The sequence below is a fragment of the Notolabrus celidotus genome, chromosome 19 (genome assembly GCF_009762535.1).
Source record: "Notolabrus celidotus isolate fNotCel1 chromosome 19, fNotCel1.pri, whole genome shotgun sequence".
Classification (NCBI taxonomy): domain Eukaryota; kingdom Metazoa; phylum Chordata; class Actinopteri; order Labriformes; family Labridae; genus Notolabrus; species Notolabrus celidotus.
The window spans coordinates 4,004,160-4,029,746 of NC_048290.1; the positions used below are offsets into that span (position 1 = coordinate 4,004,160).

General features: G+C 41.2%; 1 long non-coding RNA gene across 1 annotated transcript in view; it reads right to left on the reverse strand.

The window, feature by feature from the left end:
* The window catches only part of LOC117831591, a 38,148-nt gene extending 12,769 nt beyond the window's left edge, over window positions 1–25,379 (reverse strand). Inside the window, exon 1 of the long non-coding RNA XR_004635034.1 lies at window positions 25,169–25,379. This is a non-coding gene — a long non-coding RNA (uncharacterized LOC117831591). The remainder of the gene's footprint in view (window positions 1–25,168) is intronic.
* Window positions 25,380–25,587: the final 208 nt, after the last annotated feature.

Genomic DNA, 25,587 nt, shown 5'->3' on the forward strand with positions numbered 1-25,587 from the left:
TTTTTAATCCTTCCTTTTTAAACAACTTTTTAGTAACAACTTTTATCATCTTTGAACTTTCTATAATAATCCAAAACTCTGTCTGCATGTGTAAAGACCTGCTCATAAATTTCAGGCAACAACATCAAACTATTTACAACAGGATGCCGACAAAAGCCGAGATACTATCATGTTCAATGCACGCTCACAGAGCGGCTGGCACGATAGTTGACCCGTCCTGTTTCTCATCTCCTCTATAAATACCTTCTCAGGATAGTTTCTGAATTGGTTTGGCAATCGTTGGTCGAGTGTTAAACACGTGACACTGCTTGAGAACTGTCGTGCTAATTTGACTTTTTTTCCAGGTTTCTCTGCAAATTAAGAAGACTATGAAGTCGTCAGCGAAAGCAGCGGGGTCAGACGGCGGGTGATATGTGCAGCATGTAACATTTCACGGGCAAGAACATCAGTCATAATAAACTCAGCTAAAGATAGTCTCAGGATGTCCACACACACACACACACGCCATGGTCGTGTTTCTCTACACCCACACCGGGGATCTGTCCAGCTATTTCTCACCTGCATTTTAAATTCGTCATCAGCACACAGTGAGGGTTTCAAAGTGTCGATCTGAATTACATGAGGGGGCTGTGAGATCTGGTTGCAAATTGAATTTCCTGGTAGATAGTCATCAGTCCACGTCACTGGTCCGCTGTTACATTCACAGTCTGATTGTAAGATACGCTGCTGGAGGGTCAGTGATGCAGTCATGCTGCAGCTTTCTTATTGGGGGGATGTGTTATCTGTTAATAATCAACTCATTAATGATATGTAGGATTAAAAAGAAACGTGTCCCGGTCTGATGTCTTCTTATGAATAACATTCAGAGGATGAGAACCGGGGTGAGGCAAACAAATTCAAAGATTGAAACAAGCATGATATTATCTTCACAGGTCATTGTCATTGCTACCTTTAAAGCTACTGTAAGGAGTTTTTAGCTCGCTCTGAAACAGACTGAAATTCACACAGGTGCCTCAGTATGACCCAAAAAAAGAGAACAAGAACATAATCGACGAATCTGACTGTTTCTATAACGTTTTTTCAACGTCTGAAACTGCTGCAGCAGGGTAGGTGTCACACCTGGGACTGTCCCTGCACACTGCTCAGATAGCCATATGCAAATTTTCAACCACAAAGATCCCAGTGAGTGAAATCATTGTCTGTAGAAAAGAAATAAGAGGAACTGCTTTTTCTAGAGGCGACACGGAAATCAACACGGTTCCTCAGAGGAGCTTTAAGCATAAAAAGACGATGGCACAAGATGTGATTTTCCAGAACAACATCAGAGTTTAAAAAATAGAAATCACATATGTAATCCAATGGGAGTTTCTTTTTTAAAAGCACAGTCAACATTTGTTGATTGCTTTTATTTTTTACTATTCATCCTAAACAGAGGCACCATATGAGTGAGAAAAGTTAGGATGATTCAAAGCACCTTCATCTGACAAGGGCCCTTAAAGATAGTCACAGTTGCAGTTTTGGGGTAATGTGATGTTTGTTCATGGGGCCGAAGACCCCTGGCAGTGCCCCAGAATCTGGATGTTAATCATCATTTATCTTTTTCTGTGTACAGGGGTGAAAGAAAGTCATACTAAACCTGCAGGTTTTTTTGCACTTCCACATTGGCTTCCTTTTTTTTTTTCTTTTTTTTTAGATTTTGGGGCATTTTTGCCTTTAGTGGACATGACAGCTGAAGAAGGACAGGAAATGCTGAGAGTAGAGAGTGGGGGAGGACTTGCAGTAAATGGTCGAGGCTGGAATCAAAACCAGGACCTATAGCCTCTGTATATGGGGCATGCACTTAGACCGCTAAGCCAATGGCGCCCAAGCTTCCTTTTTTTTTCTTTAAAGTTATATTTTTTGGGCCTTTTTGCCTTTATTAGAGAGGACAGCTGAAGAGAGACAGGAAATATGGGGAGTGGAGAGAGGGGGAAGACATGCAGGAAATAGTCGACCGGCCAGGAATTGAACCGGCAACCCCTGCGATGAGGACTGTAGCCTCTGTACGTGGGGCGCTTAGACCACTAGGCCACCAGCGCCCCAACTTCCTTTTTTTTTTTTCAACACAGGAGTTGGAACACGGACTGTGCTATGATTGAGATCAACCTCAGTATATGTCATCCACACACATATAACCCCTTGATCAAGGATTAACACTGTTTTTCTTTTACTATATACCCCTAAACTTTACGACACATCAAGGCGAGGAAAACATCTGTTAATGTGCCCGCTTATATACATTGGTAACAGCTCTGTCAGCAGATGGTAAAAGAATAAAAACTGAAAAGAACAGTGAGGCTTTGAATGCAGCACTGAATGAGAGGGCCCAGGCTCTGGAGACCAGTTTGAGCAATGACCTGCTACTGTCATCTGGACTTCACATCCAGTTCCCACCACAGGCTTAGGTATCAGTGTGCGGGACACGAGGGAGAGATCTCTGCATTGTGTATTAGGGCCGACCATCTGGCGTCATAAAAAAAGCCTGGAACAGGGAGGCCCCACAGAGCGTCCATCACACCAGACAAACACAAGCTACATTGAATCCATGTCAGGATTGACACGAGGGCTTGTTTCCGTTGCAATATCTGTCAGGAGGAGTATTAATTCTTGAAAAGTAGGTTTTTATTAACATATTTTACCATTTGAAGGACACGTTTATATGAACAGGTGCAGATTTAAGGTTGAAGTCTCAAAGACACCGTATGAAATCCATCTATTCACACTTTTTCTGTATTGCCTGCGAATCTGCAAGCTCATGTTTTCTTTGCATGCGGTCCCAGGCCTGATTTTCATCTGACCTGATTCAAGTCAGGCCAATCACAACAGTGCTTTTCATGGTGCAGTTTTAATATGAAGACAGAGTACAGAGGAGTGCAGTTCAAGCATGTTTTAACAACAAAGATGGCTGCTGTTGGTGTGGAACATCAGAACCTGCTATGACGTGTTACATGCAAATGCTAAGAGTTGGCATTGGAATCATAGGTGCATTTCGACCAAGAGTTCTGGGATCTTTTAGCCCCCAGAACTACTTTACCCGTAACTAAAAGGTTCCTGTTTCCCCATTGTTGTCTGCGTTTCGACCGCTGGCTGAAGTCCCGGGTAGATTGTGCAAATCAGCCGGTGTTTTGGTTAGAACCGCGACCCTGTTAACTGTCGACTTTCAGCCAGATGCATCCCTCATAGACGTCTTTAGACGATCATTAAATATCTGATGAGGATATTTTGAAATCTTAATAAAAACTAAACTAGTTTGCATTCCCAGGAACTCCCTCTGTGTTTCAACAGCTGTGTAAACTCCACAAACACTGACACGTTCAGCTGAAGGTCTCCAGTTTACAGGGTTACTTTTAAAACCGGAACACCGGGAGGAGAGACGCATTCAGGGTGGGCTGAGAGAAGACTACTGTTACAAGCTGCTAAATCAAGAGAATCACAGCTTCTTCTTTTGAAAAGTACACACACATACAAAAAAGATAGAACAAATAAAAACTAATGAAAGAAAGAGAAATCAAGTGAATCACAGATGGAAAAAACAATGACTGTGAATGGTTTTTGGAAAAATTTGGCAAAAAAAAAAAAAAAAAATTACAATAAAAATTTGAAAAAAAGTTATTGAAAAAAAAGTTTTGGAAAAAAAGTTTTGAAAAAAAAGTTTTGAATTTTTTTTTGAAAAAAAAGTTTTGAATTTTTTTTTGAAAAAAAAGTTTTGAATTTTTTTTTTGAAAAAAATGAATTTGACAAAAAAAATGGAAAACAAAAAAATTGAAAAAAAAAATGTGACAAAAGTTTACCCGGAGCCTGTCGAAAAAATACATTTTACAAAAAAGATAGAAAAAATAAAAACTAATGAAAGAAAGAGAAATCAAGTGAATCACAGATGTGTGTGATGTTATTGTGGACGGCGGGCGGAATAAAAACACTGAGGTTAATCTACCAATCAGACACGTTCAGCATTGCAGGCCCTGCCCCCCGAAAGTCCTGGGACCTTTGAAAAGTACTACCCCCCTAGCAGGGGCTTTTTAGGGGGGAGATTATCTACCCCTGAACTAAATTTAGACCCTGGGTCCACCGGTTGAAACGCACAAAGTTCAGGGGTAAAGTTCCTCCGGTTGAAAAACGCCTCATGCTAACTGATGTTGCACCAGAAGGCATACGTGTTGGATGTTGGAACTAGCTTCTTAGCCTAGCAACGTCCAGCCAGGTCACACGCTTGTTTGGACTCATTGGTTTGTCGAGTCCAAGTACATTTTTTGGGCCTGTTGGTAATCCTTTAAGAAAACTGGAACATTCATGGAGGAGCTCAAGAGTAACTAGCATTTGCAGACTCTCCTCTGCTCATTCCACACACCAAAATAATGTGAAAAACTCCTCTTTGCTTTCCTGCTGAGAGTTCAACGACACTACTGATGCTCCTCCCATGTGTGCACATTACACAAGAAGCAAGTCGTTTAGCTTAGTTTACCATAAAGGTTGGAAAAGAAGGAAACCAGTAAGCCTGGCCCTGTCAACAGTTAACAAAATCAGACTACCAGTTCCTCCAGAACTCACAAAGAAGCCTGCTATAAGACTTTGTTCCAACTTGGCAGTGAGTGATGACCTCAAAACCTACATACCTTTTTTTTGCACCTTGTGGAGCTGTTCAGTGTTCAATATTTAATTTCTGCACATATTTTCTCATCTATCATGCATACTCTGACATCCTTTTCTGTTCAAACTATATTTCTTGGTATTTCTCTGAGCACTGGAGGAGAAAACATATTTCATTGCACAATGTGGAGCGACGTGAGAGTGCCAAAGAAATGTGGCAGCTGGAAAGTTCTGGAGTAAAACTTTCTCTCTCTATCAAAATTGACTCTGCAGATTGAACAATAATGGAAGCTGCAAGCGATGAAGAATGTGCCCTAGTATCTTTTCAAATATGGATCCTGTAAATCACAAGATTGTTGCCTTTTTTTCAATCAATCAATCAATCAATCTTTATTTGTATAGCGCCAAATCACAACAAACATTGTCTCAAGATGCTTTTACAAACATAGGAGGTCTAGACTGTACTCTATGTAAAATTATGAACAGAGACCCAACTTCAAGACAGGATAAGACTCAGTCTGACCCCACCTTAATCCATCATGAGCATTGCACATCGCAGTATTTAGCTAGTTACAGTGGCGAGGACAAACTTCCTTTAACAGGCAGAAACCTCCAGCAGGACCAGACTCATGTTAGACAGCCATCATGCCTCGACCGAGTTGGGTCTTGAAAGAGGGATAGAGGAGAGTAAGAGATAGAGGAGATAGTGATGAGACAAGTAGGAGAAGCTGTTGCCGCTGGAGTCTGGCACATTCGTATCAGCTGGAGTCCAGAACGTCCACAGCAGGAGGATGCCTACACCAGCTCAGAGGGACCTTTGTGAAATTCAACCCAATCTGCCCATTCTCCTATTGACTGTACACCATGATGATCAGAGACTTTTTTGAGGCTGATACATGTGTCTACCAATTTTCATTCATTTAACCAGGTTAATTGGTCACTCTAAATTGCCCGTAGGTGTGAGTGTGTGCGTGAATGGTTGTCTGTCTCTCTGTGTTAGCCCTGTGATTGGTTGGCGACCCGTCCAGGGTGTACCCTGCCTTCCGCCCAAAGCCAGCTGGGATAGGCTCCAGCCCCCCGTGACCCCTACTGGGATAAGCGGTCAAGATAATGGATGGATGGAATTAACTAGAACCCACTCCAGGGGCTGAATTTTTTAAAGATTTTAGGGGGGTGCTAGTGCATCATTCTGCAGTGTCACTCTTAAATTTCCACTTCTGTTGGTGCATCCACCACATATAGTGAGTTTTAAGGCATCTAAAAGGTGCAATTCGACCAAGAGTTCCAGGGTCTTTTAGCCCTCAGAACTACTTTGCCCTGAACTAAAAGATTCCTGTGCCCCCATTGTTGTCTGTGTTTCTACCACGGGCTGAAGTCCCAGGTAGATTGTGCAAATCAGGCCAGTGACGTATGGAGGAAAAAAAATTATATTAAATAATGTTTTGAAATCTTAATAAAAACTTAACTAGTATGCATTCCCAGGAACTCCCTCTGTGTTTCAACAACTGTGTAAACTCCACAAACACTGTAACGTTCAGCTGAAAGTCCCAGGCAGGGGCTTTTCAGGGGAGATTAACTACCCCTGAACTAAATTTAGACCCTGGTTCCTCTGGACGAAATGCATGTAGTTCAGGGGTAAAGCCCCTAGTTCTGGGGTAAAGTTCCTACGGTCGAAAAACGCCTTTAACTTCTTATTCTGTGCTCAGGCTTTAATGATAGCAACGCTAAAATGCAAATATCATGTTGCATCATACCTTCTAAATCGGTATAAACATGCAACACAAGAGTTTAAAGTTCAGATAGATCATCCAATAAAGGAAATTACGCTCTTCTAAATCTAGGCCCTTTTCTTACCCCTGAGGGGAAAATGTAGATCCATTAGTTTTCTGATTGCAAGATTGCAAGTTCCATTAAACGATCTCTGAGCTAAAATAACTTCATCTAATAATAGACAGCTCACTTTATGTGCAGTCTGGATTCACCACCCAGGCCAGGACAGGTTTAGGTGCCCGGAGGCTTAGACTGTGTGTTAACGGAATAGACCAATAAAGTAGGATTGTGCATTGTTTGACATATAATATTAATTCAGCAGCTGGGTCCTCTGCAGGGGCATGACTGACATTTATGAACACCGCTCCGAGGCATTTCATCCCTCCAGGAAGTGATATAAAAAATATTGCAGCTCGCTCTCCCCGTCTGATCGTGACGCAGATCTCCCACAAGCCCAGGAAGAGTTTCCGCCTCTGAGACCGCTGCGGGCGAGAAATGAGAGAATCCTTTGTATGTCCTAATCTGAACCAGATAATGAGAAAGATGTCCATCATTTCGTTCCCTTAAGGAATCAACAGTCAGTAAAACGTGATGCTGCTCTGCTCACTCTCACTGTAATGTTCAGTGTGATAGACTGTCAGAGAGGATTTAATCTGACTACATGTGTTCTTTGAGTATTTCTGTACTCTTGTATTCAACTATATATCAAGTCCAGTGTTTGATCAACCCCATTAAGAAAGGTGACAGCAGTGCAATATCAGATTATGTTAAAGTTGCATGGACACCTTCCTGCTCTGCTGCATGTTAGTTTCTTATACATACTATGTATACCATAATGAGGTTTCAGCATCACTACACCTTTGTGCTTACACTATGAACACTGCAAAGGTGCAATACCAGTGTGCATTTACACATCCCATTGCAATGGTGATGAAGCACGAGAGGCATGGCTTATAATCGCCACCGTCTTCCCCCCATTCTGCCTCTGATCCTATTAACAGAGGCAGAATGGGGGGAAGACAACATTGCCCCAGCATCATGCCCTCATGCGTTACACATTGCAGGTGAGAAGTAAATATCCCACCTTCAAAGATCAGTGTGTGAGAGCCTTTACATGGGACTTCCACCAGATCCGTGTCCGGTCCGGCTCCGATCCGCTGCAGTCCGGCTCCGCTGCTCTCTCGTCCGTCGACACCCACCGGTTGCGTTTTCGGAACACAGCACGGAGAAGGACTGCCAGACAGCTGGAGTCATGTGACTGAGGCTTTCCCGCGGCAATTACTGAATCAAGGATTATCCTGGTCCTCTCCTGGTCCTGAAAATTAACCGGGTGTTTACATTTTGTTTTGGTGCCTGACTTCCTGTCCGACTCAGTCTGCTCTGTTGAGAATGATGCGTCGTGCTCCGGCATCCGGCAAAAATAGAAGTCTTGTGTATCTGATCCGGAGGGCTCCGACCTGCCAGATCAGAGACGCAGCCGGAACGCAGCGGAGCGGATCCAGTGGAAGTTAACACATTGACTAGAATAGAAACCAATCAGATCCGGTGACGGACTTGACACGGATCTGGTGGAATTTGGCCGTTAGACTCTCAGTCCTGTTTGTAGGTACCTGGAGATGGCATGTACGTAGGTGGAGCTGGGAGGGGTAGTCTGCTTTACCTGTCCAGCTGGGTGGGGCATAAAGCATAAAGACCTGCTCTCTTTGTGTGGCCTCCCTCTTTGTAACCAGCCCGAGCCAGGGTAACAAAGTGTTGTCCTGTGAATCACCAGTTATTTTTTTGTGGAATGTTTTCCTTCACCGGAAGAGAGACAGGAAGTGCAGCAAAAGACCGTGGCCAGGAGTCGAGCTGGTGATGAGAGCTGTGGCCTCTTCACATAGGGCCAAACAGCTAGGCCAATGGTGCACCAAACACTATTAAAACAGCTTTATATTTTTAATAGGTATTATAAAGCGGCTTCTATGGCTGAGAGTTTCACAGGAGCCTTAATGATATATTACCTTGGCATTATCACGATTACATCATGATCCTCCTGTTGCAATATGATATTATTTGAAATGTAAATATGTTCTGAAATGCTGAGTATTGCCACAACATGTACTGCTACTTATAACACTTTTCAAACTTCAAATTATGCCCCCACCAAAAAAAAAACAGACTTTGTCGACGTGCATTTTGTCTAATAAGATCAAGTTTTCAGCCTATTTATCTCACTGGCAGCAAAATGAGACTGGCATGCAGACATCAGACAGGAATTATAAAAACAGAGCTCAAATTAAAAAAGTTTGCAGCACCTTTAGAGTAAGCAAATACCTGCAAGAAAATCACACGCTGTACTAACTCCTGCAGAACACAAATCAGCTCGATCTCATGGACTAAAGATGCATTTTTTATGCTACTTTAACAAGTTGAATGCAATTAAAAAAATCCCCCTATTAACTTCCATCATAAATAAATATGTTTGGTATGTGAGAAACTTTATAGTATTGCCAGGGAAAACACTGTGCTACCATGCACTGTGTGTTTTTTTCCCAGCTCTGTGTCTTTAGAAAAAAAGAGAGAGGATTTGCAGGGTTGTGGTTTCCTGGAGTCTGCACACAGGACGTCTCTGTGTGTACAAACACATGTGCTTTATGTGCTCTGCTAATGCCGATTTTATCATTACTTGGGAAAGCAGCATGTCTGATTTAGTGTGTTGTTGGTATGTTAGAGAGTTCCTGTGCATGTTTAGAATTACACATCCTGCCTGTTTAAACATCTCCCTGCAAATGTCCTTCAGAAAGCTGCTTCAAAAATCATTACAGCTTCACTTTACTTTCAAACTGTGTCTGATATTTTATCTTTGCACAAAAATCCTTACAGTTGTCAGTACTTCTGAAAAGCACAGTGAGGGTAGATGTTTGTTTCCTGCTTAAATATTTGTGTAAAAATGAGTGCTGTGGTGATTTAAAGCTTAGAGAAGAGGTATGGACTTGTGAAGCAGCATAAATGTTACTGTAAACACTGTCACCTTCATGTTAACAACCAGGAGCAACACTATGAATGTCTTCCTGGCATGACTCTCTGGGAGGACATGCATGTATATCCTGTCTGCTCCTGCTCTGGAGACGTATCCAGACCAAATGTGAAGATAATGTGTGCACCGTGATACGTGAGAGTTTGACCGTGATATGTTTAATCATGTTGCATATTCACAACCTATATGAAATTATGCCTCAGACAGCAGTCTGGCATACAAGTGATTTTTATTTTACTAGAATAAAAGTAGAAAAATAATTACAAATGGCAACAAACTCACAAAAAGGCAAATTTAGGCCTCGTATTTTGGAGATTATTCATTTTCTGATATGCATTTTAAATGGAACCTTTAGCACTTTTATCATTTTATCATGTCTATTGATTTTATCATTTTTATTGTTGTATTAGTTTTAGGATATTTTAGTATGTTTAGCACATTAAGTAGTTTGTTCTGTCTTGTAATTCTGTAATGACCTAACATCTAACTGCCTGCAAAACAAGTTTACCTACGGGTACAAATAAAGTAACCTGAACCTGATTTGAATGGATGCAAATGAACCATTCTTGATGCAATTCTTTGGAAAAATCTACACACAAGGAAAGGAGCGTTTCAATCTAAAGTCTGACAGCCAGTTATTGCTAACTATTCCCATTTCCACACACTATACCTTTAAATATATCACAGTATCTGCAAACTATTGCATCGGGAGCTGTTGGTGATCATAGACTGTATAAATAATGGACTTAGTATCTGTGACTTCACCCGTCTGTTTCTGAAGCGCTGTTTTGAAGCCAATCGTGGGTGGCAGCCATATTGGAAATGTTGAACTCAACATAACTGCTGTCGACGTAAAGAGGAGGGCTTTGAGCCTCCTCGCCAACAGCTACAGTATTCCTGCCTGTCAATCAAGTCAGCTGTGACTCTCATAATGGAAGAAGAAAGGTACTTCATTTCTTGAAACTGAATTTTTTCACTCATGCTATTATTTTGGACATGCTACACATACAGTTTTTTGGGTGTATACATACAAATGCACACACATGCAGTGAACATGCTTAGGGAGAGATGTCAGAGTGAGGATACTGTCGTCAACCAGCGCACCCTGAGCAGTTGGGGGTTCAGTGCCTTGCTCAAGGGCACCTCGGCAGTGCCCAGGCAGGTGGATCAGCACCTCTCCAGCCACCAGTCCACTTGCCAAACTTCGTCCATACTGGGACTCGAACTGGCGTCCCTTTGGTTCCCAAGCCAAGTCCCTATGGATCGAGCTACTGCCGCTCCCTCAGAAAACAGGCAGGAAAACTCAGAATCTTAATGTCTTCGAAATTGCTGCGTTTGCTGATCGAGAAATTAGCTATCCAGACTACACTCATTTTTTGTACCAGGCTGTAAACATGTTTTTTTCTGCTGTAAAGATCAGCTTCTTTGAATTGGTGTGTATGTGGTTTCCGGTACTTCCGGAGTCAGCCTCAAGTGGACACTCCATGAACTGCAGTTTTAAGCACTTCCACATTGGCTTCAATTCTTGCGGCCGGAGGTTGCCGCTTGGTGGCGACCAAACCAGGAGCTCAAAGTAGAGTGATTTGCATTCATAATGCAAGAAACACAACACCAGTTAACCCTCCTATTATCCTAGGGGTAAATTGAACCCTATTCAATGTTTAATGTCTCTAAGGTAAGGAATAACATCATTTAGGCTTCATATTTCATGACTTTTCCTCATTTAATGGGGACAACTGGGAAAACGTAAAATGAAAATGTTGATATGTTCCAATTTCCATTGAAAAAAATTACGCATCAGTGTTCCTTGGGGTCAATTTGACCCCAGGCTGTTTTAGCTGTATAAATCATAAGGAATTTTGACAGTTTACACATGTTTGTTTTGGTTGTTTTGGGTGATATTGAGGTCACTGTAACATACATATATATAACTCAAAGAAACAAAGTACCTGAAACATAAACCTGGGTAAAAATCAGTTTCTGGAGGTTTAAATTGCTGGGGTCAAATTGACCCCAAGGATAAAAGATGTTAGTAAAATTTTGAGGGTAACAGGAGGTTTAAATGGTGCCGTGTTCTAAATGTACAAACAGGTAATTGTTCACTAACTTAAATACAAACTGGAAGGTGATTACATGTCAGTGGCGTGTGCACGTACTGTTCGTGCTGCACCCAGTGGCCAAAGTATTCCAAGTTCGCCTTTAAAAGGTTGTCTTGTTCCATCCATACTTCAAAAACATCAGAGCAACATTAGATATTTCATGTTGTAGCTTCTGCACGAAAAGAAAAGTATTGCAAAAATAAAAACAGCTGACACTGACCGACATACTCTCCAACGCTCTGTCTTAAAATGATTTAGATCCATATTTTCGTTGGAGGATGAGGAGGAATGTTAAAACCTTCCAGCTCTTTCTTCTCTCTCTCTTGTACTTCATTTTTAGACACAGGGGGGTTACATAAAAGGAAAAAGCGTGACCTTAGATGAAGCTTGACAACAAAATCAATAACATGAAAGCCAGATAGAGACTCTTTGTCGTTACACACAGACACTCTGTACAGCCTGCTGCTGGATAATTGCAGAGCAGTTCAAGCTCATGAGTAAATTGTCACTGACTTCATGCATCCAACTGTGAAATATTATTCAATATTATTTCTCTGAAGTGCAAGGAAGTTTGTGTGTGGTGCTGTTGTTTACGTTGACTGTCTTTATACCCCACAGGAAATGTTATTACCCATAAAATCAGTGCAGCAGAGTGATGCCTCCGTGTAAAATCAGATTATCATACCTCTGAATGTCTTTGGTTTAAAGCCAGAATCAATCATTATATATTCTGCTGTGCTGTTCCTCAGAGAACACAAGCTTCACAGTGTTTGGATCCATGCTTTGCCAAGTATCTACAGACTTCACCAAAAGGACGTGTGCTTTGGAAGATAAGTGTGGCATTTACCTCATTCGACTGCCGGGTCCTTAATTGAACCCTTAACTGGGAAATCAGGTGAGTGAGAGGCTTTGCAGAACAACCACTTTGGGAACATTGGACTGTGTTCTTGTCAACAAGATGCAGCATGAGTCATCCATTAAAGAAAAGTGCTTCCTGCGCGCTGAGGGAGGCTAAAATAGACTGTCATTATATATTCGCTTTGCCATTCATTCAAGGCTTCTAATGCAGGCTTTTACATAAATGCTTCAATGCAAGTCCAAAGAGAACATCATATGTCACCATCTAATAATACCAATCTACCATACATTAGCTTCCTTCCATTAAAGACAGACCGATTGCTTGTGCATTGTGTATTTGGAGGATGTTTAGATGCTACACACATCAGGCAAAGATGGAGATCTTAAGTCAAGGCCTGTGTCAGGGAGTTTTTGAACATCCATCCTTGATTGCTGGTAAATTTAGTCAATTCATGCCATAAAGTGAGCCAGCTAACCTGACCTACAAACAGCAGTAGGCTAAGATGTGCTCCACTGTATTTCTTTGGCGGTACGCCCAGGCTCTAAGTACGCTGTATGTGGCTGAAGACATGAGTCAGAATAAACACTGTGAGATTCTTTCTTGTTCACAAAATCCTCTGTACAAATATGTTGGTGTTGGCCAGAAATCCAAGCTGATAGCCTGGAGATCATCTGGCCCAACAACCCAGTGAGAGATCAACTCTGGTGACCGAAGCCACACAAGACCTCAGGGAAAAAAAAGGAAATGTTGAAACTATTTGCAGAAGTTAGAAGTTAAATTCTGACACAGACAACCCTTAAGTCAGAAAGAAACTCTGGGAACAATCAATATTGAGCACAGTTTTTGTTGCTAAAGTTAGAAGAACTAGCACCTTCAGCCTTCAGTCCTCCTTGCAGGTTAACATCCACATGCTCATGCTGGTCGAGTGATTGTATGCCAGTTTAACCAGACAGAGCCCACATACAGCTTCATCTCCATTTTCTAATGATGGCAAACTGCATCACGGTACAACATGACATCGAGCATTACGGCAGTAACCCTGGCTAGTGACGGGGGGTTGCACTACAGCCTTTAAACAACATATCAGGCCTACAATAATACGAATATAAATCCTGAAGCTAACTAGAGAGGGTGACAACGTTTCATTGTTTCGTCGACTAATAATAATAATAATCCATTTTATTTGGAGGCGCCTTTCAAGTCACCCAAGGTCACCTTACAGAGAGTAAAAGCAGTCATCATTAAAACATCATTAAAACAGAAGATCAACATATAAAACAAGAGAAGTGCAGAGTGCCCAGTTAGAGGGAATATGCCAATTTGAACAGGTGAGTTTTGAGTTGGGATTTGAATGATGTGATGGAGTCTGACGTAAACACGGCCATCCCTCATGGAGATAAAGATGAACAACAAAGTGAAGAACAAGCTGTCTTGTACGTAAAGTATGTATATTTTGCAGTAAACATATGTGTCATTGGTGGCAAATGAAACCCAAACTTGAACATAACAAAGGTATAATGTATGTTGAACGGACTGTTATGTAATTGAGAATATTGACAGGATGAGCAGGGTCTTTTCTCAGACAGGAAGTTGCTCCTGTTTTCCCTATCAGACATGGTTGGGGTCCAGTAGCTCCTCAGGCTGCTCTCACATCTGTGCCCACAGACTGTCATCACTTCCTGACTCTTACGGCCAGCCTGAGACCACACTAACGTTTTTACCACAGTGTCAACAGGCAGAGGAGAAATGTGTCGGCCATCTTTTTATGGACTGATTGGATGTGACATGTCTGATCAGGTTGTCCATGGCGTTACTTTTGCTATTGAGAAGTGATCGTTATAGGCTTTGGCTTTGACCAATCAGAATCAGGCATTCAATGCAGCTTAGTAACAACGGTTACTGTTCCTTTACCAAAACTGAACTTCAGATTTCACAAGTTTAAACACACATGAGGTATTATTGCATGTTTAACCATGGATGCCAACCTCCTGTCCCCTATCACCAAGTCCAAGCACCGCACCTTGGGGGGACAGAGCCTTTTCCATCGCTGCCCCCACTCTCTTGAACTCTCTCCCTCCACACATGCGCAACTCTGACTCTCTCCTCTCATTTAAAAACCACCTCAAGACCTACCTGTTCCAAAAAGCATACAACACATGACCTCTACCCCCGCCCCACCTCTGTCCCTGTTTTGTTTTATTTATATGTTTTATTTTTTAGTTTCACCTTATGTAAAGCGACTTTGAGTACTTAGAAAAGCGCTATATAAATTCTATGAATTATTATTATTATTATTATTATAATTAAACCAAAAAATGTGAAAAGATTTTCTACTCAATTTGAAAGTCATATTTGAACCCTGCCTTATTTTGGGTGCAAACTTTGCTACTCTCTCTCAAAATGTGTATCATATGTTGCATTTGTAATATTTCCAAGTGAGTAAAATGTTTTGTGAGAATCAACCGAATTCCCTTCTAACCCCCGGCTTCTGCTCCTGCAGCCTATCTCGTAAAAAATCCCCAATTTTCTGCATTTTTCCTGCACTCCAATAATAGCTCCGCAAAGAGAGCTTGCATTAAATATTTAGATATGCTTCAAGCTGTTTTGGGGTTGTGCAGTGCTCTTAAGCACGACATCCAAATTGTTGTATCGTTGGATGTATTCCAGAGTCACATGTTACTTTCTTTATGCTCTGTAATCAAGTAGCCGTCTTATGCAGTGGTGGTTTTCTTAATGGAAAGCATAGATAATAGATATAGACTTTTAGAAGGAGGAGTGGAGGCACAGAAGTTGTCTTTGCTGAAAACAAGTTATAGTTTTCATTAGTTCTCACTGGCATGCTGTGTTGAGCTCTATTTGGTGTTTCATCTTTTGCTTTGCAAGACTTAAGCCTGCACCTCCAGTGTTCCTTCTTTAAGTAGTTCCAAGCTGATTTATTGAATTATTGACCTCCATTAAGCGCCCACTCTCCAACATGTGGTCTCAGAGGCAGAACCGTTCCTCACTTCTTGATCCATGGAGCTCCCATGTGAACATCCATTTTCCTGCCTCTTAAATGTGACCAGCTTGTGATTCTTAAGCATGTTGGCCACAGAAAGTTAGCTTTGATGTGCGTGTTAAAAGTCTGAACTGTGCTCACACATTTGAACACATTCCTCTAATCTGCATCTTTTTTTTTTTTACATGAGTTTAAAAGAGAAACTGGTGCCGGTGGAGTTTCCAGCGATTAAGGACAAAGACCTTTCCATCTTTGTCAGTCACACTGGGCCACTTGTAATGAGAGAGTGAACAAGTCTCCACCAAGCTGATTACTGCACAAGCCTATAATCTGTGAACATCTGCAGCTCGACGAGGCTGTCGTCGCTGGTCTCCAGAGTGCGAGAAATCTGCCAATCGCAGATTTGACTACGCTCGCCGCGGAGAATTACTGCAGTTTGGACTCAAACGTGGTCTTGCTAAATTGCTTTACCCAACCGAATGGAAAGCCACACTGATCAGGTTTAATTCAGAATAATCTCTGAGACACAGTGCTAGTGTGACTCAGATGTGAGACTGCATCATTCGGCCACTGTAAGTGTTGACAGGAGAATGAGTTGAATGCACCATTAAAGAGGTACACTTAACCAGGTACTGTATTTAAATCCAGGTTTGAGTGTTCTTTGTTGCACTCTGATGACATATTTCCACTTCCTCTCACTTTGCACTGTTACTCATTTACATATCAAAGGGATGTTTAGCAGTTCATTTCTGCATAATCTGCATTTGAGAGCAGTTTGAACCACTTCTCTGATGATTTCAAATACAAAACATATGATGAAATGATAAAATATGATGTTATAAAGGATAAAACAAATGTTTATGTGGTCTTCTTTCATGCAGCTATCTCCAAACTTAACGGCTCCAGGACCCAATTTGAAATCTTAAAATATTTCAGGCCTCATTTGACATTAAATCAACCAAACTTGATGAAATGAGACTGAAATGAAGAGTTTTGCAGTGCATTTTAATTTCATCAACATAATAATTAAATATGAATGTGAGCCTATAGTAATGCTGTCTCAAAAAATAAAACCTCCTAACCTTGCACATTGTACATTTGCACCTTCAATTGCACATTACATAACAACTCAATCAGCCTTTTCCTCACATATGCACAATATATATATATATATATATTTTAAAAGTTATATTTTTGGGCTTTTTCGCCTTTAAAGCTCCTGTGAGGAGTTTTTTAGTGGTCATGAAATGGACTGAAAAGAACAGTGATGCCTCTTTATGACCTAGAAAAGCAAACAAGATTGTTAGAAAAGGTATTGATCATTTCTGTTTTGTTATTTTAAAGCCTGAAATCGCTGTGAGAGGGTAGGTGTCAGATGAGGTGATGGACAGCACGTCACAAAAAAACCTTTTTCTGCAGTAAATATTCTTTAACGAGTGAAATGGTTGATTGTTAGTTGAAAGCAGGAGGAGATAACATAATTTACACATGTACAGGACAAAATAAGCAAGCTCACTTAGTGCATAGGGGGGCACCAAAGTCAACACAAACAAAAAGTTCCTCACATGAGCTTTAATGTATAGTACAGCTGAAGAGAGACAGGAAATGTGGAGAGTAGAGGGCGGGGGAAGACATGCAGTAAACGGTCAACCAGCCAGGAGTCGAACCGGCGACCTCTGCGACGAGGACTATAGCCTCTAAACGTGGGGCGCTTAGACCGCTAGGCCATCAGCACCCCACGCACTATATTTAAATTCATATTTATATTTAAAGTTTCATATTTCATTATTTTATTGTGTGTTCTTATTGTGGCTTTATACGGGACCTAAGAAACACAATTTTGATCCGTCTCATGCGACAGCTTGTGTTGGTATGACAATAAAAAACCTTGAATCCTTGAAACCAACAAAATAAGTGCAATTGTTGTTTTTTAATTATTCATGTGTGTTTGTGGTCTTCTTGACCGGCGAACACACCGCTCACTGAGGAACTGTCGCGTCAAAAATGCTAACAAAATCATTACTATGAATTATGTCATTGAACACCCGACGACACCTGATGATAGCGCTCGTCAAAAGGAGATATGAATTCATTTTCAGTGTGTTTCGTATTTCACTAAAACTCCTCACAGTCTGTTCGAGTAAAATATTGAGCACCTTGGGGGACAGAGCCTTCACCATTGCTGCCCCAACTCTCTGGAACTCTCTCCCTCCACACATCTCCAACTCTGACTCACTTCAATCATTTAAAAACCACCTCAAGACCTTCCTGTTCAAAAAAGCATACAACACATAACCTGTACTCCCGCCACACCTCTGTCTTTGTTCTGTTCTGTTTTAGTTATTTGCTTTATTTTTATGTAAAGCGACTTTGATTACCATGAAAAGTGCTTTACTATTACTATATTATTATTATTATTATTAACACCTGAATTTTTGCGTGTAATGTAGCATCAATCATTATGGCTAACTTAACTTAGGTAAGGATTCAACACTTCTTCCATCACCATCAGTACACACGCCAGAATCTTGGGGACTCATTTAGCTTAGTTACCTGAGCCTTGGTAGCTTTATTTAAACTTTAAAAAAGTACATTTCTACTTTCTACTTCTTCTTAAAACTGAAATGCTAAGAAGTTGTAGTCGAATGCTGTAAAACAGAACTGTTTCTTGGCTATTAAACAACAGTAGACAACTTTCTTCTAAGAGGCAGCAGGAGATTAGCTTTGGATGGAAAAATGGGCAACAGAAGAACCAACCGAATTCATATTGGTGTAACTAACAAACAAACAAACAAAAAAAGAGGCCTTTCTGGAAAAACTAGACCATTAGTTTGACATTTGGATAAACTTTCTTGCTAAAGGAGTAAGATGCTAACTGTAGGGTGAGGCAGGCAACAGGAGATTGGCTTAACAGCTAACTTAAAGCTGAGAGATGAATAACAGGGACTAGCTATTCTAAGCTTTAGTTACAGTTTCACTCCAGCTAGATTCTACCATGTTTCCAGGTTTGATGCTAACTTCAGCTATGCTTCATTTTCAGCAAACTCACAAAACTTGGTCAATCAGACAAATAGAAGCAATGTCAACCGTGCCATGAGTTGTTAATCACACAGTGATGTTAAACACATTAAAACCTGGTTGAAATCAGTAATTTATTTGTGCAGTTTCAAAAAAGATAAAGTATATAATAGTGCAAACACGTGCTTAGCACAGTTGTAAGCATAACTGAGGTCAAGGTGCCTCGATTACAGTTCTTTTCCCAGGTTTCTGATGAACACTGGCTCTTTGTTGAGCGGATTCTTCATCCACACTGAGCGAATGAGGTGAGCGGCTGTAAGCTACGTGTTCCTGTGACTGTTAAGACTGTGCCATGCTGGCAGACCAAGTGAGGCAAATCCAGTATATCCCAATTATACAGCGGAGCGCTTTACTCCACTTACTGAACTAAGTGCATTACCCACTAATCAGTGCCTGGCTGTACTTGTTAGAGCATGACCTTCCTCATATTCATGCCAAGGTAAGTGCTGCTGGCAAATCAGCTCTAATTTCACCATCCCAGTGAATTCACATTACACATGCAAATGACTTTTTCTTATTCATTATTTAGACAGTTTTCTCTCTCCTGCACCCGGTTGCACATTAGCATATGTGCTGCTGTAAAATAAACATGTGTGAATACATTTCAGGTACGCTGTGGAGTTTACATTCAATCTGTCACATTAAAACACAGGGCTGGTGTCCTTAAAGGTTCAACAACTGACTATTTAGGCCATTTGGAGCATGACACATGTCGTTTTTTAAGCTTGATGGCTTCTTACATGACCGTTTGATTAATTTGGAGTCATGTTTCTGGCCAGCAGGTGAATGTAAGTCAAATAGCAGCTGTTTGTGGTACAAATCAGCTCCTTCATCTGCTCCACCATGTCTTTATCTGTCATTTGGTGCTGGCAGATAAAGTATAGTGAGTTTTAAAGGTTCTCATGTCAAACTAGATGATCATTTTATCTGTCATAATGGTCATTTTTTCAGATAAGTCAATCACAGAGACATGAATCCGTCCTGTGACTTAACTTTGGATCCTTTAGATGTAACCATGCTCGCTGTGTCTTACTGTTTTCTTATTTGCATGAATGCATGTTAAGCTTTCCCCTAACATTACTTAACAATGGAGGAATTTAAAGCACAGGAAGTACCTTAAGAAGAACTACATGATCCCTTATGTTTCACATGAAACATAACAAAATGAAAATATCCGGTTAATTTTCAGAATAAAACACTCTGTGTTATCACCAGATCGTATTTCACTTAACCACAACAACAAACCGTCATGATGAGCGGAGCCAGGCCTGGAGTCAACAGGTCAGAGGTTTTCAGAGGACCAGAAAGACAACATGGATGAGGAGAGGATTCGGATCTTATTGGATGGGAGATGGACTGGACACGGATCTGGTGGAAGCCCCTTCTTAGGATCTGTCTACACGAGAACCACCCCATTATAAACGGACAAGTCTTCATTCACCTGAAGACGCAAAAATAATAATGCTGGAGTGTGCATGCCAGGCCAGTAGTTGGCGGTCTAACTTAAAAGTGAAACACCACAAAACAGCAACACGTGCCTGCGCACAAAGCCGTTCTTCAACAGAGTCAGTGAATACAAACAAACATGAAGACTACGGCGAACGCTCAAATACCTTCTGGAGAAGCGTTATTATAAACTCTGTAAAGTCAGTGGCACTAACACAGGTCAGAAATCCGCCATTGTTTGTGAAATCCTGAAGGGACTAAAAGACAACACTTCACTGACATGTTGAATAAAGTAATAAAAAATTCAATCTCCTCATATTTGGCACATATATGAGAGCGTTATCATCACATCTAACTCTTGGTAAGAGCACTTGTTCAACAGAACTCCTATAACTTTATATTTGCTCTCAGTCTGTATGCTGCGATTGTTTATTCTGACTGTTTGAGGAGTTTATCTTTTTAAAATCTAACTAAGATAACATCAGATCTTATTTTGACTGTACGAGAGTCTCTTATCACTTGATGTCAGTGAGATAAGTCAAGTCAAACAGGAGGTGTTGTACCAGAGCAGGGAACAGGAATGCATGTTAAGCTTCCCCTTAACATTACTTAACAATGGAGGAATTTAAAGCACAGGAAGTACCTTAAGAAGTACATGATGCCTTATGTTTCACATAAAATTAAGAATCATTCTGTTTGTCTCTGACTCTGGAAGTTTCATGTCAATGCTTGGCACCAATATTTTAATACAGTGTGGGAACACCAGGCGTGTAAAGGTAAAGGCCGTGCAGTTATGTCGGTTGTGTTCTCATTTTTCCGCTTAGAGTCTAAATACCTCCAGCGGAATTCAAAAAGCGGAAATCTGACTTAACGTGGATTGAGTTACGTCTGCTAACCTTTCAACAACCCCCTCAAAGTTTCATGAATGCTTTTGGGAAATCATCTGGGGCAAAAAGTCTCTTTAGAATCTCTCCGGCTATCTGGGACAACCTAAATCCTGCACTTATGATAATCCATCCGTTGCAGTACCATGTATTTGGTGCCTGTGACACAGGACTGAACCAAAGCAGATTTCCTGTGATCTAAAAAACCCGGATGGCATACAGCGAGTCTGAGCCAGGCGCTCTTACGCAAGTTCAGCCAGCTGTGGCTGCTGGGCTGTGCGTGCAGGGAATGTGTTTACATAACGCCCATTTGGGCTTTTTTCTCTTTACACAGCAGGTCCTATACAAAGTTCAGAGCATGCAGCGAGGAGACTTTTTATTTATTTATATTCAAACTGTTTTTAACTGTCTGTTTTTGGGCCATTTTGGAAAGTAGGTCTCCTGGAAGGCATTTCCTTTAATCTCAGGCTTTATATATTTTATTAGCATTAGTGTCTCAGCTCTGTGTGTGTCCATTATTTAGGTGTTCATATGCACGTGTTTGTACAGTGGATCTGCTCAAAGTGGAGTTTTAAGTCCAGATTTTGAATGTTATAAAATTTGCATATTTGGTACAAAACTTTGGGTTAAAGTCATTCTGAGGAATTTTGTACCTTTTTAGAAACATACTGAAATTTACACTGATGTTTTTATTTGACTTAACAAAGCAAATCAGACCACCAGGAGGAAGATTTATTGTTTCTATATACAACCCCAGTTCCAAAATAATCATTTAAACCCTCTATTTGATAGAAAAGGGTGCAAAGATAACATATCATGATGAAGCTGAAAAACTATATTATTCTATGAAAGCTGTATGATTATTTTGAAGTGTTTCACCACCTCTTCTTTAACAACATTGTTAATGTTTGTGACCCGAGGAGATGAGTTTCTGGCATTTCGCCCCATTCTTTCTTGATGACATTCAGCTTCTTAATACTTCTGGGTCTCCTTTGTTGTATTTTTTGTGTATGATGCGCCAAATATGTTTAATAGGTGACACATTAGGTCTGCAGGCAGGTCAGTCATAGGCCACACACTAATTTGTATAAAAATAACTGTCGTCTGCATAAAGGTTGAGTTTTCCAAAAGTGACTCTTTAACGTCAAAGCAGCTTATCACTGCTGCAGCCAGTTGGGATGGAACTAATGTCAAAAAAGTAATTGGCGGCTCTGACTGTTACAGTGCATTATATTTTAAAAGTTAAGCTTTCTATGTCAAACTTTAATCTGCAAAGATTAAGACAACACAGCTGGCAGATAAGTGCAGAATGTAGTCAAAACCTGCTGTGATGTGAAGTTCTGCAAATTGTTTCTACATCTTTCACCAAAATCACTTATTTTGCATTCATAGGTTTGATACCTGAGGGGTAGGTTTTACTTGGTCTTTGAAATCTTTACATTGCTTCATGCAAGAGACCTCTTTAATTTTGGATGTGAAGCAAAACAGCGGCACCTTTCCAACCAGAGCTCTGCAGAGTCTTACGGCCAAATTCCACCAGATCTGGGTCCGGTCCATCCCTGATTCGTTACAGCACCGGATCTGATATGTTTATATTCTAGTCAATGTGTTAACTTCCACTGGATCCACTCCGTTGTGTTGCAGCTGTGTCTCTGATCCTGCAGGTCGGAACGCAACAGATCAGAAATGCAAGACTTCTTTTTTTGCCGGATGCTGGAGCACGACGCATCAATCTCAACAGAGCAGATGGAGCGGGACAGGAAGTCAGGCACCAATTTTCAGAATAAAACACTCTGTGTTATCACCAGATCGTATTTCACTTAACCACAACAACAAAACGTCATGATGAGAGGAGCCAGGCCTGGAGTCAACAGGTCAGAGGTTTTCAGAGGACCAGAAAGACAACATGGATAAAGAGAGGATTCAGATCTGATCTGATGGGAGATGGACTGGACACGGATCTGGTGGAAGCCCCGTGTTAGGATCTGTCTACACGAGAACCACCCCATCATAAACTGAAAAGTCGTTCCTTTGTGTTTACAAAAATCTGCGTTCACCTGACAACGCAAAAATGATTGAACATTTTGGAGTATGCATGCCAGGCCAGTAGTAGTAACTTAAAAGTGAAACACCACAAAACAGCAACACGTGCCTGCGCATAAAGCCGTTCTTCAACAGAGCAGTGAGTACAAACAAACAGGAAGACTATGGCGAACGCTTAAATAGCGTCTGGAGAAGCGTTATTATAAACTCAGTAAAGTCAGGGGCACTAGCAGGTCAGCAGGGACTTAAAGACACAACACTTCTCTGACATGTTGAATAAAGTAATAAAAAACTCAATCTCCTCATAAGTACCTCTTTTTGAGTACACATGTGGTTGCATTGATGTACTGAGGTGACATAAAGCTGTGTAACCAGTAAAACGTGATCCTCGGGAGCATTATTCTACATGTCAGATATTCTCCCAGTGCTCCAGGTGCTTTCATTTGAGCCCCTAATGCGTCTCTCCCAGTCTGCACCATAATGGAGGCTCAGAGTCCAGCCTCGCTCTCCTCAGGCGCCTGATCTGTGCTAAGCCTCCTAGCTTAAATCCCTCTCAGACGCTCATTAATGCACCCGGTGTGGGACCACACCGGGGTTATGTCACTCTCCTGAGCCCAGACCCTTGCCCTGTGTCTGACAGAGGGATCTTCTCCCCCTCCCCCGCCCTCCTCCGCCTTCCCTTCATCCTCTTTCATTTCTTCCTGAACCACTGTCTCCCGGCCTCAGCTACCTTTTGACCTTTAACACCGCTCATCCGCTCTACAGGTAACTCTAAATATGACAAGAGAAGCAGGATAATCATCCAGGCCTGTGAACCGAGTGGCCTTCTTTACGGCTCACCTTGTGAGTCTCCTGAGAGACAATCTCAACATTGAAATTAGCCTACATGCTCCTAATAAAAGAAGGTCTGTGATCAGGTAGGGATAAAACTGGCCTGCAGATTGTGAACATCTTTATTTAGTCATACCATAACTCTACCATCTTATCCTTGAGGGCTGCTGGGGGGCTGGATCCAATCCCAGCTGACATTGGGCGAGAGGCGGGGCTGCCGGGTCACCCGTCAATCACAGTGTTGACACATAAAGACAGACATGTATTCATGTTCGCTTTCTTACCTACAGGCAATTTAAAGTCACCAATTAACCTAACCTGGATGTCCTTGGACATATAGAGACATGCAAACGGCACGCAGAGGCGCCTCCAGCAGGCTGCCAGGAAGCCTGAGGCGCCTCACTGTTGGCCAACAGTGCTAACTGCTGCCGAGATCTGATATTAACCAACGTTTCTGTGGTTAAAGCTTTGGAGAGCAATAAATCTATAAAAGCAGAATCAGCCTGTATGAAATGATAGCAGTGTGTGCTTCTCTTCTTGCCATGTCAAACACTAATGTTCTGACTCTGTGTTGTGTAAGAAGCAAAGTTCACTTTTTATGAGGAGGGGCCAACAGAAATAAAAGCAGCGAGAGATGATTGACAGAGTACAAACGTAAAGGGAACTGTTGATCATCTGAGAACCGAGAGGCAGCCAAGTCTTATTGAATTTCTACTCAGATGATTGCTGATGCAAGTTTGATCAAAACAATAATAAACACATGAAAGCTGTCTAAAAAAAACAAACAAGTGTGATACTCCTGGTTTAGAATTTAAAGACGAGCTCCTGGACCAAGGCTACATCCATGTGTTGTACAGTCTGTGCTTTCAACAGGCAATGTTTAGCTAACACTTGACAGAATTATGTTCTCCACTAACCAAACACATTGTGTACCCATGAAGCCTGAAAACATGTTGAGGCCTCTTCTGTTTAAAAAGCACTTGTGTTTGCTAAAACTTTCTCCCTCAGTCCTCGTCTACGTTGCTGAATTGGCACATTTGTTTGCACATGTAGAATGACATAAAAGCTATGACCATGTGGTGTGTGTGTACGATGCAAACCACATTGCAGCATGCTTAAATGCAAACTTGAGTCCAATCAGGTGTTTTAAAACACATATGACACTAACTAGAAGCGGACTAAAGCATGTTCACAACCCAGCCAAGTGAGCCGACATCATTTCAGCTCTTCATGCAAATAACAGGACAATAACTGTAACAATAACAATGATGCATTTCATACTTTTGATTCTGATTACATGACTTAGGGAGTAGCCTTTTGTGGCCTCAGAGTTTTCTGTATTAGGCATGGTACTTTTCCTCAAGTGAAGTCACTCATGAACACTTTCTCAGAATTGAAAACTGTGTGTGTGTGTGTGTGTGTGTGTGTGTGTGTGTGTGTGTGTGTGTGTGTGTGTGTGTGTGTGTGTGTGTGTGTGTGTGTGTGTGTGTGTGTGTAGTGAAAAAGAAGTGAGCTTACCAGATCACTGACTCCTACTCCTCATCTCTTTTTTGGGGCTATGCATTAGCAGCTACTAGCATTTAAACAATCAAATCTCAACCTGAGCTGTTTGCTGATAGATGCATTGTGGGTAATGTAGGCAAGGAGGTTTAACAATAAAAAATAATGCATAGAATAAATGAGTGTATCAGCTGTGTCCATTCACTGTTCAGGGATGCACTTCTAGAAACTTTGTGAATAATTAATTATTTAACCAAAACATAAATAAACTTAGCTGTACAACATTCAGTGTTGTGTCTGTTTGAATCTATACTGCACTTTTATCTTCCAGCATTGTAAATAAAGATGTCCTTCTATGCAAAGGCATGTAAATTAATGTGTGTAGTGTTTTTAAATAGTACAACTTTTTTGTCCCATTAGGAACACCGTGGCATTAG